At 37.2% G+C, this 20,719-nt stretch overlaps 1 long non-coding RNA gene across 1 annotated transcript; it reads right to left on the bottom strand.

Moving 5' to 3' along the window:
* Nucleotides 1-2,392: 2,392 nt before the first annotated feature.
* On the bottom strand, nt 2,393-14,583 carry LOC140143899 (uncharacterized). Its single transcript, XR_011857810.1, has 3 exons — nt 14,372-14,583; nt 8,640-8,812; nt 2,393-5,028 (listed from the first exon to the last, which is right to left on the bottom strand). It is a non-coding gene; the product is annotated as an uncharacterized lncRNA (long non-coding RNA).
* Between the last annotated feature and the right edge of the window lie 6,136 nt (nt 14,584-20,719).

Here is a 20,719-nt window from a genome sequence, read left to right as displayed (position 1 = left end):
TCCTTGAAAGGATGATGTTTCATTTTCACATCATTTAACTTAAGGTGAGATTTGTGTTGAATTTCGAAAAATAGGAAAATGTCTGGCAACACTGTATATACAGATGTGTTTTCCCCAAGCTCAAATGTAACTTTTTCATAAGACCAATGTATCATCTCAACATGCTGTGGTCGATGTTGAAATCGGAGCACTACCATATGGTTTATGAGCTATACAAAGTTGGTATATTTTCATACTTTGAAAAAATTGAAAAACACCCCTATTTCAAATAAATGGTATAACCCACCCTGACATCTGGTGATTATTTTTATACTTTCAATGCGGCATCTAAGGTTTGACCTATTAATACCTTATAAAGAAAACAGTATATATATATTGTGTATATTAGTAACACTGGCTTCAAAACTTGACAAATTGACTGCTGAAAAATGCAAAATTGTGAAAATAGGCCTAAAATGAAAATTTTGCTGTTACCATGGCAACGGGGATATTTTTCCCAAATTTATTTCATGTGTGTTTGTTTCAGGTCAAGGTGCATCAAATATGAAAGTTTAAAGGAAATCCATTTTTTGACCGTGGCAAAAATTTAAAAAAAATTCTCCAAAATAACAGATAATGCCTCTTAATACGTTGCGGCAATTCATGATTGACAACTAACAATCGGCGTGTCCTTCGTATCCTCCACTGTCAATTTCTTATCCACTCACTAATCCTCACAAAAGCTTTGTGTTGATTACGTAATGTGTGGAAGCAAATTGCAATAAGTACAATGAAATAATGAGTAGGGCGGGCTCCGAGGCGGGTTTCTTTTTCATCTTACGTAACAGTATTGTTCTCCAAAAAAAACCCGGAAGCTTGTCGTTTGGAGCTCTAGCTGAAATACAGCAAGATAATGTAAGATAGTAAATGTAAACCTGTATTTTAGCTAGAGTATCTCGAGCTATGTGGGTTCTGGATTCTAGTCCGAGTAATTAATGGATTATTGTGTCATAATATGCCTACTGCGGTTGAAATTGCATACGATGATTCTACACTGACGTATAGAGAACATCATTCACAAACTTTCACACTTCTCGGACCTAAAGGTTATAAGGGATTAAACGCTTGAATGATGTTGTTCATACTTGCATCTACCGCCGCTATTGCCATCGCTCGATGCTAGCCTTTCCAATAAGCTTCTTGCGTGCAGTGTGTAAATAAACGAGTTACGTGTGAAGCATGAACGAAAGATTAACATTGTTATACGTCGACAGATGCCCATAGGTGCTGGTATGAATTTCTATTTGATATAATTGGGCACTTCAGGGTTCAATATAGATTATATACAATTAAGTATGATATGTTTTCGATGGTAAATATATTTCACTTTAAAAGTTTTTAGTTTTCATAATTGCAATTTGTTGATATTATATAAAAAGCGGGTATAAGTCTATAATTGTAAGAGTATCCGATCATTTTGAATTTTAATAAATGCGAAACGCCGCCGGCGGTAGTGACCAGCAAGAACTGTGTATGCCGCGATTCTTGCAGTAGTTTTTATGAATAGAATACAATAGCGGATACAATAGCGAATACAATAGAACTCTATTACGGGCAAATAAACCTTGTCGCGTTGCTAAATTTCACTTCTTCTTTTTTCATTAACTAACCGTTATTTTTTAAACTTTGGAAAACCTCGACGCGAGGTTTTTAATATGGTGCGAAATTACACTTAGCAACACAATTTTTTACGATTTACACCCGGGGATTAACATCAGCCATTTTCGATTTTTCACCACTCAAGTACTGCATAGAAAGTGTCAAATTTGTGGGGGGTTGACCCCCAATACATATACAAAGACATATTGGAAGCAACAATTTGTCATTAACAAGAAAAATGATGATATATTGGCAGCCATTTTGAATTTCTAATCAGTTATTATCAGTGCTCACATCTACTACCGATATCAGGTAGTTTATCAATGCTCTTATCTACTACCGATATCAGGTAGTTTATCAATGCACATATCTACTACCGATATCAAGTAGTTTATCAATGCTCACATCTACTTCCGATATCAGATAGTTTATCAATGCTCACATCTACTACCGATATCAGGTAGTTTATCAATGCACACATCTACTACCGAAATCAGGTAGTTCATCAATGCTCACATCTACTGCTGATATCAGGTAGTTTATCAATGCTCAAATCTACTACCGATATCAGGTAGTTCATCAATGCTCACATCTACTGCTGATATCAGGTAGTTTATCAATGCTCAAATCTACTACCGATATCAGGTAGTTTATCAATGCACACATTTACTGCAGATATCAGGTAGTTTATCAATGCTCACATCTACTGCTGATATCAGGTAGTTTATCAATGCTCACACTGCTTATTGTTTATCAATGCTCACATTTATTGCAGATATCAGATAGTTTATCAGTGCTCACATCTACTACCGATATCAGGTAGTTTATCAATGCTCACATCTACTGCTGATATCAGGTAGTTTATCAATGCACATATTTACTACCGATATCAGGTAGTTTATCAATGCACACATCTACTACCGATATCAGGCAGTTTATCAATGCTCACATCTACTACCGATATCAGGTAGTTTATCAGTGCTCACATCTACTGCAGATATCAGGTAGTTTATCAATGCACACATCTACTACCGATATCAGGTAGTTTATCAATGCTCACATCTACTGCTGATATCAGGTAGTTTATCAATGCTCACATTTACTGCAGATATCAGATAGTTTATCAGTGCTCACATCTACTACCGATATCAGGTAGTTTATCAATGCTCACATCTACTACTGATCTCAGGTAGTTTATCAATGCACATATTTACTACCGATATCAAGTAGTTTATCAATGCACACATCTACTACCGATATCAGGTAGTTCATCAATGCTCACATCTACTGCTGATATCAGGTAGTTTATCAATGCTCAAATCTACTACCGATATCAGGTAGTTTATCAATGCACATATTTACTGCAGATATCAGGTAGTTTATCAATGCTCACATCTACTGCTGATATCAGGTAGTTTATCAATGCTCACATCTACTGCTGATATCAGGTAGTTTATCAATGCTCACATTTACTGCAGATATCAGGTAGTTTTTCAATGCTCACATCTACTGCAGATATCAGGTAGTTTATCAATGCTCAAATCTACTGCCGATATCAGGTAGTAAAATACACACATCCACTGCATATATTAGGTAGTTTATCAATGCACACATCTAATGCAGATATCAGGTAGTTTATCAATACTCTCATCTTCTGCAATATCAGGTAGTTTATCAATGCATAGGCCCTACATCTACTGCAGATATCCAAAAGAGTAAATTGTACTACAAAAGGGTAGAATGTCCAAAGGAGCAATGTAGTAAAGGGACGTCTCTTTTGGAGTGATTCTTTATGGCTCCTTGAAAGAGTAAAATTACTCTTTTGGAGTGACTTTCACTCTTTTTGGAGTGCATAGGTATACTCAATCAATGTTTTACTCTTTTGAATTTAGAGAGTACATGTAAGTGCCCCCGAAATTGTATTTTGCCACTGACCAAGAAAGCTGACTACGCCACTGCCCGGGGTAAGCCCTCCTGTCATACACTCATCTCGATTACTTTGAAAACTGGATTTGACAAGTGTTTGCCATTCTATAAATCTTATAATACTTTTATATGCTTTAGACCAACAGTTATGAGGGCTAAATGTTCCATAATTCTCGAGTTAAGACCAACTGTTATAGCAGCAACAAAAACAAAACCTTTTAAAACCTAAATTTAAAAAATGTGCCAATGTTTTTATACATGTATCTTGTAAGGGCATTTCTATCTCAAAGTTAAGTATGTCGACATGTGCCGGGTAGTTAGCAGTCAAGTTAGCTCAATCGATAAGGCGTTCGACTATGGTGCGAGAGGTTGCGGGTTCGAACCCTGGCGGTGCCTATACGCTCACATGGAAAAATTGAGTTAGCTTGAAATTCCCTTGGACAAGGAACTCACTGCTAATTTGTCTCGTTGTAACCCGTACGAAACTCGGGGAGCTGATCCTGGTTGCGATGGTTATTTGTGGAATGTCTAGGGTGTGCGCTCTTGAAGCAGCAAAGTCCCTGAATTGTTGTTTAATGGTTTGTGGAATGATGTGGGGCCGTAGTGGTCAGCGACAACCTGTGAAGTGTGCTGAGGCTTGTGGATCAACGTCTAGGCGTTGTGCCTGTGCGTAGCACACTATAAATCACTGCGGTTTTTTTTTTTCGGTTTTTTTTTAGTTGTGAACACGCCTTACATATATTTTTGCCCCAACCCCTGAGTGTCATAATTCATCCTCCTGACTATCTGGAAACTGATCGTGGTTACGTTCTGCCATTCCAACTGATGTTGTGCCATTTTCGTCTGACCGAGTAGGTACTTGATGATACTCATTCAGATGAGATGTCAGCCTTCTGTTTTGTAAATACTGTCTAATTATAATCATCCCCATAATCATTACAACAACTAACAGAAGACCACCGAAGACGGATCCGCCTAATCCAATACTTGAATATCCATCACCATGACGTGAACTAGGAACAACAGTGCCATTTACTCTGCCGCCATTTTCCATGCCGCCGCCATCTTGACTGGAGTTACCATTCCCCGGTATTACTTCCTTGACTACTATCAGTTTGACTCGCGCCGCTATGTCACCACCGCATTCAAATGATAAAATTTTTCGGGTCATATTTGCGGTTGTATTAGTATGATAGGTAAAATAGGATGTATTTCCTACCGGTAGCAAATCGGTTTTATCAGATTCATTGACCCCGTCGATAAAAAATGTCCCACCCCCTGAATTACATTGTACCCGTGACATGAACGGCTGGTGTAAGAAGACTATACATTCTCCGATTGGTTCAATGTGGCCGAGTTTGCATCGTCGACTTTCGAATCCCCTAACGCCAAAGTTCAAAAGTAGAAGGATGATGAAGTAGAGTTGCAAACCATTCAGACTGTATTGGCCTACCATCTTCATAACTGAAAAATTAGAATAAAAGTGATAATTATACCGTCATTTTGTCCGCAAAATAGATTGAATTCTGATTATTAGGTCACCAAGCCTTACAGCTTTTCACACCAAATATTTCACTTATGAAAGGTGAACAAACGCGCAACGGAATAAACCGAGGGTTGAGAACCAGAAAGCCACAATGAAGTGTTTGATGCATTTAGATACAAATTCGAAGTGTGATAACTTTTTAACCAAAGGGACGGTGTTGATTTTACTTTGGATTTGTGATGTGTAGGAAAATAGTTTTCAAAATATGAAACCCTTTTCAAGGTACATGTCAGTGATGTAGGTAATAATAACAATTTGGCTAAACGCCTACGTGTGAAGTGTTAGGGCTAGGGATCTACAGTGCAGTGTTTATAAACGAGGACAGATTGGTGTTTAAAAAGTCTAGCATTTAAACACTTCAGTGTTTTAGATCTTGAACATATAAACACATAATAATATGAAATGTGTTTAGGATCTAAGCATTAAAGTGTTTAAATGCCAGACATTTAGCTTTCAAAACAGCAATTTGTCCTCGATTTCTTAACACTGTTTTTGCAGTGTAATATTTAACGCTTTAATTTACATTATTTTAACATAAACTTGCACGCTGTTCACAATCACATGTTAACATTTGAGCTTTTCCGTTAAACTTTGAATATTTCCGATAAATGGTAACATTTCCATAATAGTGAAGATGTTAACATGATAAGGTCTTAAAATATAATATCGGAAATGTTTTAAGTTAAGGGCTCGGATAGCAACGTTTGCACATTTTAACACTAATTCTAACACAATTTTGTTTTTTAACATTCGTGTTACACACTACATGCTATAATTTCAACACTTCCGTTTAAGGGCTCGAACAGCAACGTTTGCACAGTATTTTTTCTGGGACATGTGAGCACATCAGACATAATCAAATTGCATTCTGAATAGGAGGAAATGTCAAATAATTTTGATTTTTTTTTTTTTTTAATTCGCGACATAATACAAATTTTGTGGCAATTTATTGAAATTTGATATTTTTTTATTTTTGATATTTAACAGTCATCGAAGTTTACTTAATTAATCTAATGTACTTACAGTGTTTGTAGCTGGGAGGAAAAGCCGACGATCATTTAAAAATGTTGACCTTTTAGGTATAGGCCTACACACTTTTTACCCAAAAAGATCTACAATTTTTGCCATAAAATTTGCTGTCCGAGCCTTTAAACGGAAGTGTTGACATTATATCAAATTATTAAACTTTTATCATATCAATTTCTCTTTAGCAAAGTCATATTTCATTGAATTTATAATCGTGTGACAAAACAAGCGAAAATAGTAAATTTTCGCACAAGATTTGCAATTTAAAGAGAATTGGTCATTGCTCATTAAAATGAGGTTAGTAGGCCTATGGACAATAACAAGTGTGCTCTTTCACTTAATGACATAAAATTTGAAAAATATTGTTAGGAACACTTGAGGTTTAGACTTTTAAAACCTATATTTTGGTCAAAAATGTGCTTGGATAGGTATTTTTCAACAGATTTACCATATTCACCTTGCTCTAACATTGAATTGCGTTGTTTGTTGACCTAATGGGGAAACGTCTTTTTAGGGGGAAGCGTTAGCTTTCGCTTGATAATTATAAAAAAAATCTGATTGGATGAAGGGAACACTTGAGGTTTTGACAAAAACCAATCACAGAATCCTATTTTCCACTAGATCTCACACAGCTCTTATGATGCTATGCACTCAACCGTGTAGTATAACAGACTGCGTACTAGGCTAGACTCGCCGTGCTGGAAATATGCAATGTGTGTGCTCGGGTGTATCGAGTTGGAAACTGTGCGTAGATGCATTTATAAGAGAATCGTTTTTGTAGTCGAACCTTTTCATATAATTTTTTTTTATTTTTGATATTTAACAGTCCTCGAAGTAAACTTTCTAAGGCTAATGATATGTAGCTGGGCTGAGAAGCCGACGATCAATTGGAAGTTTTGACCTTTCGTATTGAAGATATACATTTTCCCCCAAAACGACCTAATTGTGTGTGTGTTTGGGTGAAAAAATCCTGTATCTTTTATACAAAAGGTCAAAATTTGTAATTGCATGATAATCTGCTTTTCATCCCAGCTACATAGGCCTACTCTTTGAGTACATATCATTGGATTTATAAAGTTTACTTCGAGGACTGTTAAATATCGAAAATATAAATTTTAATCATTTGCCATAAAATGTGTATTATATCAGAATAGAAGGACACTCTTCGTATTCAGAATGCAATTCGATATGTCTGATGTGCTCTCATGTCTCACAAAAAAAAATACTGTCCAAACGTTCATACCCCACCTACATTAGGCCTACATTTTCATGTATAATGTCATAATTCGACTTCCGGATCACCCACTTGCTAGACTATGCCATAGTCGAAATTTATTAAAAATATGTTATTATTAGTCATGATGAACCCATTTCGTTGAACTCAAAATTATACTGATGTTTATTAAAATTAAAGTATTCAATAGTAAAATGGTCATAAAGAGTTAAAAATATCAGACGATTAGTGACAATAAAAGTAATTGAATGCAACATTATCTTGCATAATTATAACGGCTCACTTTAATACTGAACAATTCTGATTTTGGAATCTACCAGTTTATTGATAGCGAACCCCGAAATTTTGGGAAGCTAACAAACAGAGGGAGTAGGGTGACTGATCAGATGTGAAAATCTATCAATTGTGCACACATTAATTAAATCAGAGTTTTAAGCTTAAATACAATATCCAGAGTATGCACAATGGGCAAGTGGACTACGGGGTAGTCTACCCACTTGCAGGTTATAGCACATATGCTACTAACAAAATAATGTAATAAAAATGATGATTTTTATGATTTACTGATTTAATGTGGAAATAAATGGGCCTTTAAAGTATTAAAAGAGTGTTGCTAAAATAGCAACAATTATTTTTAGAGTTTGTTTGTTTGTTTGTTTAAACGGTCACTCCGTGTGGAGACACGCTTGTGTCCTGATGGGACCAGGCTCAAACAAAATGCTAAAGCCAGGCTAAAAAGACAATATAAGCATGCTGGCCTGTATGTAAAAAGAAGTGAGAAATAAATTTGAAAACAAAGAACAAGGAAAAGAAGCCCGGGGGTCACTCCCAGTGTGGCCTGTAGGCCTACACCATCCGCGATAATGAAAACGCGTAAAAAGGGTAGTTTTTCGTGGGTTAACACGACACGCGAGTAACGCGTTTAGGGTGTCAAAAACATGAAATATTGGAAAAAGGGTAGCAAAATTACAATTGCTAATACGCGGAAATGAAATTTAGGGTATGAAATTTGATGCAAGGAATAAAATCCCTGTTTAGGGTGTGAAAACACCTGTTTAGGGTATTGTTTTATTCAAGGGTTAAATCCTTGTTTAGGGTGCTTTTCAAAAGTTGATTATCGCGGATGGTGTACATGCCACAATGGGAGTGACCCCCCCCCTCCCCCGGAAAAGAAGGCCACTCCCAACAATCAAGTTAACAATTTTACTGAGTGTTGGTACTTAAAATATAGGCCCCTATGATACATATTGGTTATTTTCCTATACTTACTTACTAAAGGTATATATTTCCCAAACAGAATCACCAATATCATCTGGATTAGGCTACTCTTCGTGATGCTAAAATCACAGATTCTCTGATAATTTGTGCAAAATCACGCCGATTTTTTGATTAGCATGCTTGATATAGTAGTAGGCAGGTCTACATTGCATGGCGGCTGAGTCCTGAAAAAAATAATCACAATAATTTATCATAGCTTATCGTATCATACGGTGATTTCCGAATTCCTATCATGTGATACCGGTATCTTATCATACGGTGATTTCCAATCATTTAATTTTAAAAGATTAAATTCATAGCAGTTTATTTAAATGTTTATTAAATTTAAAAACACTTCAATCGAGAGAGATTGTGCTGAGGGAACACTGTGTGAAAAGATTGAAAATTTCACTCTAAAAAGATTGAAATTTCACTCTTTGCAGAGTGAAAATTTTACTCGTATGGAGGAAAAAAATGTGGTTTTCACTCTAGATTGAAATGTCAATCTTTTCGATTGACCCGGAGATGCACTCCGACGAGGAGGATTGACTTTTTCACTCTTTGAAATCTAGAGAGTAATCTTCACACAGGGGCCGGGTGTAGGCTGTTATTTCAAACACAGCCACCCATTCAGGTAGCCCTATTTGAAAGTAACACAACCTGCGGGAGACTAAGGTCAAATGTCATAGTCATGATTATATTTTATCAAGGGGTGTGAATTTCATCTGGAATACCCAATTGTGGTTTGGCTATAGTCCGGGGCTATATATAATAGTGGGTTTTTCCAATCAAGATTCATGTTTGATCAGATTATCATGTGCAGTAACATTGTGAAATAAAACAAGATAAAATCCCGATTTTCAATTAATACGGAAGGTCTGTGTGCCTATAGGCCTCTAGTTGTACAGGTTTGTTGCCTGGTTCATCGCAAAAAAATACTTAGGCCTACTTTGGGTGTACTTATGCGCGGGTGATATAGGCCTATACAACTTAAAATACAGTGCCCTTAAAAAAAAACCTGGTTAGGGAACCAGGGAACGATCGTTATTTATGGCAGGGGGGGGAATGGGTAAATTTAGGGGGGAGCCTGAAATTTTTTGTGTTCTTGAGGGGGGGAACCTGAAATTTTAGTTGAACCAGGAGGGGGGATTGTTAAATTTTAAATGGAGAAAATTGGGAAAACAAGGGGGAACGCGAAAATTTTAAGCGGACGCGAGGGGGGAACCCGAAATTTTTTGTCGATATTTTTGCCAAAACACCCATTCCCCCCTCCCCCCTGCCGTAAATAACGATCGGTCCCTTATGCTCAGGTCTGGTTACTATAGTATACTGTTCTGACTGGTTCTGAAAGTGTAATAGCGCCCTCGCTCCATGCATTTATTTTGTACAGGGCACTGGTTTTGACAGGGTTTGAATACTAATAGCGCCCTCGCTTCATGTTTTTATTTTTAAGAGCTAGTGTCAACTGCTGCATTAAAATGAGAAATTAAGGCCATATCTACATCTTCTTCTTCTTCTTCTTCCTTATTGGTGCCTCCCTCATATGTATGAATATTGGCGCAATGCGTACAGACAAGCTGCATGGATATATCTTATCTGCACCTATATCCCACACATTTAAATAATTATTATTTTATTACTGATTTTTAAAACATCTATAGGCCTAGGCCTACTAATAAAATAATAAGCTCTGTGTGTCTGTCTGTCCGGCAATGCGTTTCGCCGCGCTTCAACGCATCGCTCTGATATTTCGGATATAGATAGGCCTACGTATCGGGCATTCCACGTTTATGGGGTAGTTTGAAAGGTCATCGGAGGTCAAGGTCAAGGTCAAAGGTCAAAATTTGAACTTTGTCCGATCGGGCCCAAACTTGGTAGGTGGAATCCTTGATACGAGGCAAATATATGCCCGAAATAAAATTGAGGTCAACCGAGGTCAAAGGTCATTACGGAGGGGTCAAATTTCAAACTTTGTCCGATCGGGCTCATACTTGGTGGGTGGAATCCTTGATGCAAGGGGAATATATGCCTGAAATAAAATCGAGGTCAACCGAGGTCAAAGGTCATTACGGAGGGGTCAAATTTCAAACTTTGTCCAATCGGGCTCAAACTTGGTGGGTGGAATCCTTGATGCGAGGGGAATAGGCCTATATGCCCGAAATGAAATTGAGGTCAAAGGTCATTACGGAGGGGTTAAATTTCAAACTTTGTCCGATCAGGCTCAAACTTGGTGGGCGGAATCCTTGCTACGAGGGGAATATATGCGCAAAATAACATTGAGGTCAACCAAGGTCAAAGGTCATTACGGAGGGGGTCAAATTTCAAACTGTCCGATCGGGCACAGACTTGGTGGGTGGAATCCTTGATACAAGGGCTTAAACATGGTAACATATTCTCAATATGACAGGAACAGGAAGATTTCACCACTCCCTGCGAGGACTGCAATGCCTTCCCAGCATTCATAGCTGAAAATGATTTCTAAATTTCAAACGGATGTATCAAGTAAAACTGAGGTCATCAAAGGTCAAAGGGGATCAAGGCCAAGGTCATCTAGGGTCAGAGGTCATATGGGGGCATAGGGGTCAAACAGTATCATTATCTGATGCTGGTGGTACTCTCACATACAGCTACAGTGCCCTCACAGCTACAGGTACTCTAGTAATAGTAAACATTTACAGAAATCTCAGCTCTCACTTTTGCTTTAATGGCTTGGCTAGGGATTTCCCTATTGCATGATGCATCATTTATATTGCATATAGGCTATATGGCTATGCATTGACAACTACCGCACCGGGCATCACTATAAATGTTCAATCAATCCCCACATTATCGTCCAAAGATGCCCGGGGAAAATGCATAATATCAACAAAAACCTATATTTTTAATGTGTTATGTTGTAGTAGCTTCAAAATTCAGATCTTGTCACAGATAGGGTAATATAGGTTTTCCCGTCCAATTTCAAACTTTGGTCGTTCAGTTTAGTATAAGTGTCATTCCTTTTCGCGCGAAATTGAATGAACGCTTACATTCTCGATTTCAATTTAGCAAATGTGCAATCTATTTCATTTAATACGCATTTAAAATTCTAAATAGGGCACCCAATTTCGCACATTGTGCAGCAAATTTCGCAAATTGTGCAACCAAATTCACGTGGCCTTGAATTCAGAGCCTATTTGGAAATTCAAATTCATATATGCGGAAACAAAATGGAAAAATGTTCAATCGAATTCGCAAAATCCAGAAGTTCATAAATATTTTACAATGGTCAAATATAAAAATGCTATTTAGGCCGTGTAAAATTAATATTTTGGTTCTCGTCCCTCCCTCCTCAATTTCTGGGATTTGTCAGATTTTTTTTTTTTTTAGATTTTCAATTTTTTTAGACTTTGGAATGATTTATGAAATCTTCATACATATAAATAAGTTTATTAGAGAACAAGCATCACTTCCAAGTCTTTTTGTGGTACTCTAGGGGTTTATCCTCAGAATCTCACATTTGAAAAAAAAAAAAAAGGGCCTCATCGTTTCCTCGAGCACTGTTGGAGAAGACCGAAAACTACTGACAATGCTAATTTTACATTGGAAAAAAAAAAAAAAAAAAAACACCTCCCTCCTCATCAATTCATGAAAATCCTCTGGACGAGAACCAAAACATTAATTTTATACGGCCTTATCGTGTTTATATTGAACATTAGATACATCTATCGTCAACATTGTTCAAACAAGCACGTTGCTATATTAAATGTGAAGGGAAAACATATTTTTAAGTAATGTTTAAAATTGCCGTATGCATAGGCCTAGTAAAAAAGAAAATGAATTATAACTAATTATATATATATATATTTAAAAGCATTTTCCCCGGTTTAGTTCAGAAACCAAAGTGATGTATGTCACAAAGTTTAATCAAGCTCAGTCTAGTTAATCATATAAATTATTAGTAGGTTTTTAGCGGGTTCGCCGTCGGACAAGTTTAGAACTGGCAAGCTTTCGTCAGGAGTAGCTCTGACTTCTTCAGGACAAAGTACCTAAGAATGAGACATGTAGACCGCCTCTTGTCTACTGATGACTCTGAAAAGAGCCGTTTGCTGAAGACTGCCCCTTGTCAACAGAAACTAGCAGATCTCGCCTATCTGCTGATTTTGTAAGTTTTGGTGGCTCTGAAAAGAGCCGTTCAATGAAGACTGCCCCTTGTCTACAGAGAACTAGCAGATCTCGCCTATCTGCTAATATAAAGGTTTTGGTGGCTCTGAAAAGAGCCGTTTGCTGAAGACTGCCCCTTTTAATTGTATGATATATATGTATATGAATGAACACAGTCAAAACAACATCCAGAAATTAAATAGCTAAGCATATATTTTGCAGTCGACTTATAAACATATCCTTCACATCACAACCTGTTTAATTAGACCCATTTCGTGTCCATTTCATTGTGTGAAAATCGGAACTATAGGCCTATTGTATAATATTTTATTAATTTTTATTCGGGGGGCACCGACCATGAAAGGGGAGACACCGGATCTGATGGGGGGGCACAAGCCATTTTCGCCAATTTTCCTGTGGGATTTTTACAAATTTCAGATCGATTGGGGAACGTGCCCCCCCCCCCCACACCCCGCCCGTGCCCCTATGACGCTACGCATACTGGATTAACTGGCATGTTAAAGTCTTTTAAGACTTTAACATGCCAGTTAAAATATTAAAATATTAAAATATTGCTAACACCGGAATGTGCAGCGACGTTTTAAACATATTTTAATGCGTTCATGTGTTTAAAACAATATTAACATGTTACATTCGTATTCAAAGTATACTTCTCATTACAAGCATTACCCATTAAAACATTTGTGTGTTTATTCTGTGTTACACAGGGCTAGGCCTACTCACTTTTTTCTGCTGCAACGTAGACGTAGGGCCTATAATAGGCCTATGTCAGTATACTTGAAAATGCGCATAATTTCAAATTGAATTCCTTTTCGCTAATTAGATTGTCAATGCATGAAATTGAAAATAGGATTAACAACGTTTCGCAGGCCCCGTGCATCTTTGGCGAAATTGATTGCCTATTTCTTTAAATTAGACGTCTAATGGTGAAATTGAAACATTCGAGAACGAAATTGAATTCACAATAATGAATTGTTCTGATCATACATTAATTTGATTGAACTAAAATGAAATCGATTGCTCATAATGCGAAAAAGAAATCGGGATTCGTTGCGATCATTCAATCTTGCGCGAAAACGAATGACACTTTTATTAAATCGAACGCACAAGTTGCGAAATTGGCCAGGAAAACCTATATATATTAAAGATTAACATGATAAGAGCTGAGCCCATGCAGGAATAACACGAACAGACTTCTCAAAAGCCCCGTTTAGAGATAACATTAAGCAACTGATATTAAACATGTTGCATTACATTTTGCGGAACAGGGACTTTTTTAAATCACGACAAACAGGCTACGCGCAGGGACAATTGCTGTTGTGCAATGGCTGAACAAGAATACGAATTGCACTAAACAATGACCATTTGATGTGAAAAAGAGAGAGAATTATAAAATGCGGGAATGTAAAAACAAGTTGTGAATAAATTATGAAGCGTAAAGGCCCTATACAGGTGGCCTATACGTCATGAGACTATTATCTAAGCAGCGGATTTACCGGTATCAAAGATGTACCAAATAAACATTTATATCATGTAATCTAGAAAACTGTAGATATATTCATTTTAGGTTGGGTTTGGCTTACCTGAATCTCTGAATTTGCCATAATGCACGTCAAACTTGCAAGTGGTATTTTAAAGAAGCTATTTGTGACGAAATCATGAGCATCTTTGCCTGAGTATTATTTTGCCCTGCACTGGCTCTGCTGCTACACCCAAGCTGCAGAATCAGCCACGAAGGCCCGCGATGGTCCAACATGGTCCGATGGGTTTTCCCCCAATTGTTGAATTCATCATATTATTTTAATTTATTTAGGTCCTAGTTTAAAGAACTGATTGCTGGAACGCTGATAGTGGGCCTACTGACTGACTGATGGGACGGGCGGATTACTTTCCTGGTTGTATATACAGCATGTTAGTTGCAATTTTTGCCCGAAATAGTGAAATTGTGACTTGAAATGTGAAAACGTCCTCTTTGGCCAAATGAAAAAGACATTGTCAGATTAATAGGGCCTTCAATAAGCTTTCTGGGTTCAATTTTACAGATTTTTTTTAAAATTTAGAGACTTAAATTTTCAGAAAGTCGAGAATAGGCTATATTATATTTTCATGTGATACAGCAAAAAATTATTACCATATCTTTTGAAATTAAAAAGATATAGGCCTATTATCTTTTTGGAGAGGGCCTAGGCCTACTATTTTACAGATGTTACGGTACTTTTTAATTTATTCGAGAATTGATTTTTTTTCACCATCATTTCGGCGCCCCCTAAATGTGGCGCCCAGGTCACGTGCCCCCATGTTCCCCCTCTCTACGCCACTGTAGAACGTATCGCTATGTGGTGAGTGTTGAATGCGCTATATAGATCCAATGCTACCAGTATCTACTGAAGATAGCAACATTTTATAGCGTTGAATGCGCTATAGACCCAATGCTATCTACTGAAGATAGCAGTATTTTATAGCATTGAATGCGCTATAGACTCAATGCTATCTACTGAAGATAGCAGCATTTTATAGCATTGAATGTGCTATAGACCCAATGATATCTACTGAAGATAGCAACATTTTATAGCTTGAATGCGCTATAGACTCAGTCAATGCTATCTACTGAAGATAGCAACATTTTATAGCATTGAATGCGCTATAGACCCAATGCTATCTACTGAAGATAGCAACATTTTATAGCTTTGAATGTGCTATAGACCCAATGCTATCTACTGAAGATAGCAGCATTTTATACTGAATGCGCTATAGACTCAGTCAATGCTATCTACTGAAGATAGCAACATTTTATAGCATTGAATGCGCTATAGACCCAATGCTATCTACTGAAGATAGCAACATTTTACAGCATTGAATGCGCTATAGACCCAATGCTATCTACTGAAGATAGCAACATTTTATAGCATTGAATGCGCTATAGACGCAATGCTATCTACTGAAGATAGCAGCATTTTATAGCATTGAATGCGCTATACCCAATGCTATATCTACTGAAGATAGCAGCATTATATAGCATTGAATTCGCTATAGACCCCAATGCTATCTACTGAAGATAGCAATATTTTATAGCATCGAATGCGCTATAGACCCAATACTATTTACTGAAGATAGCTGCATTTTATAGCGTTGAATGCGCTATAGACCCGATGCTATCTACTGAAGATAGCAACATTTTATAGCATTGAATGCGCTATAGACTCAATGCTATCTACTGAAGATAGCAACATTTTATAGCATTGAATGCGCTATAGACCCAATGCTATCTACTGAAGATAGCAACATTTTATAGCATTGAATGCGCTATAGACCCAATGCTATCTACTGAAGATAGCAACATTTTATAGCTTTGAATGTGCTATAGACCCAATGCTATCTACTGAAGATAGCAGCATTTTATACTGAATGCGCTATAGACTCAGTCAATGCTATCTACTGAAGATAGCAACATTTTATAGCATTGAATGCGCTATAGACCCAATGCTATCTACTGAAGATAGCAACATTTTACAGCATTGAATGCGCTATAGACCCAATGCTATCTACTGAAGATAGCAACATTTTATAGCATTGAATGCGCTATAGACGCAATGCTATCTACTGAAGATAGCAGCATTTTATAGCATTGAATGCGCTATACCCAATGCTATATCTACTGAAGATAGCAGCATTATATAGCATTGAATTCGCTATAGACCCCAATGCTATCTACTGAAGATAGCAATATTTTATAGCATCGAATGCGCTATAGACCCAATACTATTTACTGAAGATAGCTGCATTTTATAGCGTTGAATGCGCTATAGACGCAATGCTATCTACTGAAGATAGCAGCATTTTATAGCATTGAATGCGCTATAGACCCAATGCTATCTACTGAAGATAGCATCATTTTATAGCATTGAATGCTCTATAGACCCAATGCTATCAACTGAAGATATCAACATTTTATAGCATTGGGTGCTCTATAGACCCAATGCTATCTACTGAAGATAGCAACATTGTATAGCATTGAATGCGCTATAGCCCCAATGCCATCTACTGAAGATAGCAACATTTTATAGCATTGAATGCGCTATAGACCCAATGCTATCTACTGAAGATAGCAACATTGTATAGCATTGAATGCCCTATAGACCCAATGTTATCTACTAAAGATAGCAGCATTTTATAGCATTGAATGTGATATAGACCCAATGCTATCTACTGAAGATAGCAACATTTTATAGCATTGAATGCGCTATAGACCCAATGCTATCTACTGAAGATAGCAACATTTTATAGCGTTGAATGCCCTATAGACCCAATGCTATCTACTGAAGATATCAGCATTTTATAGCATTGAATGCGCTATAGACCCAATGCTATCTACTGAAGATAGCCGCATATCATAGTGTTGAATGCACTATAGACACCATGCTATATACTCAAGTGAAGATAGCAGCAAATCATAATGTTGAATGCACTATAGACACTATGCTATGAAGATAGCAAGGGTAGGGGAGAGCGGGGAGTGTTCGCCCTACTTTTTTCTGATCAGCCTAGCGATGTCAATTTTAAGGTTAGGTCATAGCCCTTTTGAAAGCCATATGTCTTGGCTATATACGACCACAATCTCAGAACTATAGGCCTTACAATAGCAACAGGATAGACCAAACAAAACAATTTTGCAAAGCCCTTGCCCCATGTTGGGGAAGGTTCGCCCATATGGTGGGGTAAGTTCACCCTAAATCAAAAAAGGTTAAAACATTGCATAACAATAACATATTCAATACAAACATTTAGAAAAAGTATACAAGGCATTAATTCTCTTCTGAGGAGTTACTCAATTTATTGCAGGGGTCGGGGTCAGGGTAAATTGTATGGGTCTAAAGTGAACTTATATATATAAACATATTTTTTACAACTTCAGGGGATTTATGGATTAGGACATGAACGGTGGTATGAGTAATACTGATATCGCGCATAACTTAAAAACACATGCTTTTCACTAGTTTTACCTTGTTCAATGGTGTAATTATCAATATTTTGCATAATACGCTGATGGTGCAGGTCCGCCCACCAGTTTGGGGTAAGTCCGCCCGGGGAGAATATAAGGCGAACATGCCCCATCCTCAAAGGGGCGAACGTGCCCCTTGTGTACATCTTTGTATTTTCCTCAGGGTATGCAAAATACAAATCGAATGCCGAGTTTATAACTGCGTTAAATCTTTGACAAATCCCATATGTTCCTGATACAGATTTCCATTAAAACCATTTGTATTTATGTATCGATGATAATACAACATTATTAATGCAAGAAAAAATTACGTTTTAGTGTAATTTGTTTTGCTTTGGCTGCAGTTCGATGAACACATTCCTATATATGTCGCGTAGCTAATATAAGAAGTTTATAATGACCTATGTCACCTAATTTTGCCATCACCAGCTGCACATTCCCCGATAGCCGTAGTGTTGAGAATCAAGGGGTGGGCGAACCTGCCCCTAGGGCGAACACTCCCCGCTCTCCCCTAATCTCATAGTGCACTATAGACACTATGCTATATATAGGGCCTACTCAAGAAAAGATAGCAGCAAATCATAGTGTTAAATGCACTATAGGCACTATGCTATCTACTGAAGATAGCAGCATATCATAGTGTTGAATGCACTATAGACACCATGCTATCTACTGAAGATAGCAGCAAATCACAGTGTTGAATGCACTATAGACACTATTCTGGCTACTGAAGATAGCAGGGCAATCTCATATTGATGAATGCATGGACACTATGCTATCTACTGTATAGCAGCAAATCACAGTGTTGAATGCACTATAGACACTATAGGCCTACTGGCTACTGAAGATAGCAGGGCAATCTCATATTGATGAATGCACTATATAGACACTCTGCTATCTACTGAAGATAGCAGCAAATCATAGTGTTGAATGCACTGTAGACACTATGCTGGCTACTGAAGATAGCAGGGCAATCTCATGTTGATGAATGCACTATAGACATTTATTTATTTATTCGTTATTTATTCAGGAAAATTCCATCAATACAAAAGTACTGGTCTCCCTGGAAGCCCTGATAACATAGGCCTATACATAACATTGATATACAAATAATATTATGAGAATATGATATGAATAATATACAAACATGGAAATTTAGAACAAGTTCAAATTCATAAATTAATGAGGAAGGCTATAATAAGTTCCTTATTAATGTCTTAAATACATATACTATGCTATATAGCAGCATATCATAGTGTTGATAGACACCATGCTATCTACTAAATATAGCATTCTTCATTTATCATGTTTATTTTGATGATTCATTCAAAGGCCTAAATAGGGTCTGTCATTTTTTTTTTCGGAATGGGGGGGTCATGAATATACTGGAGTTCATAAATTTTTATACCAGAAACAGGAGGTCATAATTTTTACACCAAAAAATGTTATAAAATTATCAAGGTCGTGTGACTAAATTTTTCGGGCGAGCTGCTCGCGCATTCTTTACACTTGACATCAAAATCTGAGTTTAATCTTTAGGCTACTTAGGCCACATAGGCCTACATGTATTAAAAATTAAAAATCCGTTTTGCGTTCCCACCTTTTTGAAAACTTGTGAGGAGGGAGGAGGTGTTTTGTTGTTGTTTTATTTTGTTTTGTTTTTTTTTTTAATATTGACAAAGTGCAGCAGTTTTCACAGAAAATTGACATTGCTAGCAGTTTTCAGCATCTGCCAGGAGGAGGGCTTTTTATTTAAGATTATGCAGGTGGTATGCGCCGTGCATTCTCTAAATTCAGTAAATTTCCATCGTCAACCGTGTAATTGAATGGGATTATTTTGAAATTTTAAAACGCTTGAAATATCACAAACAAATAGGCCGTTAATCAATAATATAAATACAAGATAAAACCGTTGGGGTTCGATAATGAACCCCACAAATTCACAAAACTAACTTAGTAGGCCTATGGAAAATGCCATACGGCCGGGCGGTTTCACAAGTTGCCGGCTCTATCATAGTGCCACTCGCCGCCTGAGATTATGAGGGGTTTAATAGGCCCTAGACCTCTTAGAGCTAAAAAGGGTTAGGCGGCCTACCGTTAGAGAGTTCCACAAAACACTTGCAAGAGATTCATGATGACTAATAAACTTGTTTATGCAGCATTAACATTTTACCAAATTATTAAAAACTTTTAATATGAAATTGAAGAAAAAAATGGACTGATGTCAGAAAGTGGGGAGGGAGGTGGGCGCGAAACGAATTATTTTTTTTTAGTTGGCCTTTAGGCCTAGGCCTATACGCTCAAAAGTTGCAGTCCACATTTTATAATTATTATTTTTCAAATTTCATAGTAAATTTTAAGCAATGCTAGCAATGTCAACTGTTGTGCTTTGTCAATTTAGCAAAAACAAAACAAAACAACCCCCCCCAAAAAAAACAACAAAAAAAAAAAAAAAACACTACACACCAATAGGCATATAACAATTTTCCAAAAAGGTGGGGACGCCGGACGTGAAAAGAATATTTAATTTTGAGGGACCGTTCACAAACACTTGTAGGCCTAACAGGGGGACCTGATGCAAAAAGAAAAATACAGATAGGCCTATTTATTTCACCTCTCCCCACCCCCCTTCGCACCTAAATAATAATAGGCCCTGATGAGTAATATTATTTTCAGAGCCGGGCCCCCCTTTTTGGCCATTAGGCCGTAGGCCTATAAAATTAATGTTTTGGTTCTCGTCCAGAGGATTTTCATGAATTGACGAGGGAGGGAGGTGTTTTTTTGTTTGTTTTTTTCAATGTAAAATTAGCATTGTCAGTAGTTTTCGGTCTTCTCCAACAGTGCTCGAGGAAACGATGAGGCCCTTTTTTTTTTCAAATCAGTGAGATTCTGACGGATAAACCCCATAGAGTATCACAAAAGACTTGGAAGT

The sequence above is a fragment of the Amphiura filiformis genome, unplaced genomic scaffold, assembly GCF_039555335.1.
Source record: "Amphiura filiformis unplaced genomic scaffold, Afil_fr2py scaffold_32, whole genome shotgun sequence".
Taxonomy (NCBI): domain Eukaryota; kingdom Metazoa; phylum Echinodermata; class Ophiuroidea; order Amphilepidida; family Amphiuridae; genus Amphiura; species Amphiura filiformis.
The sequence above is the reverse complement of the archived record's forward strand: the minus strand, read 5'-3'. Positions and strand labels throughout refer to the sequence as shown.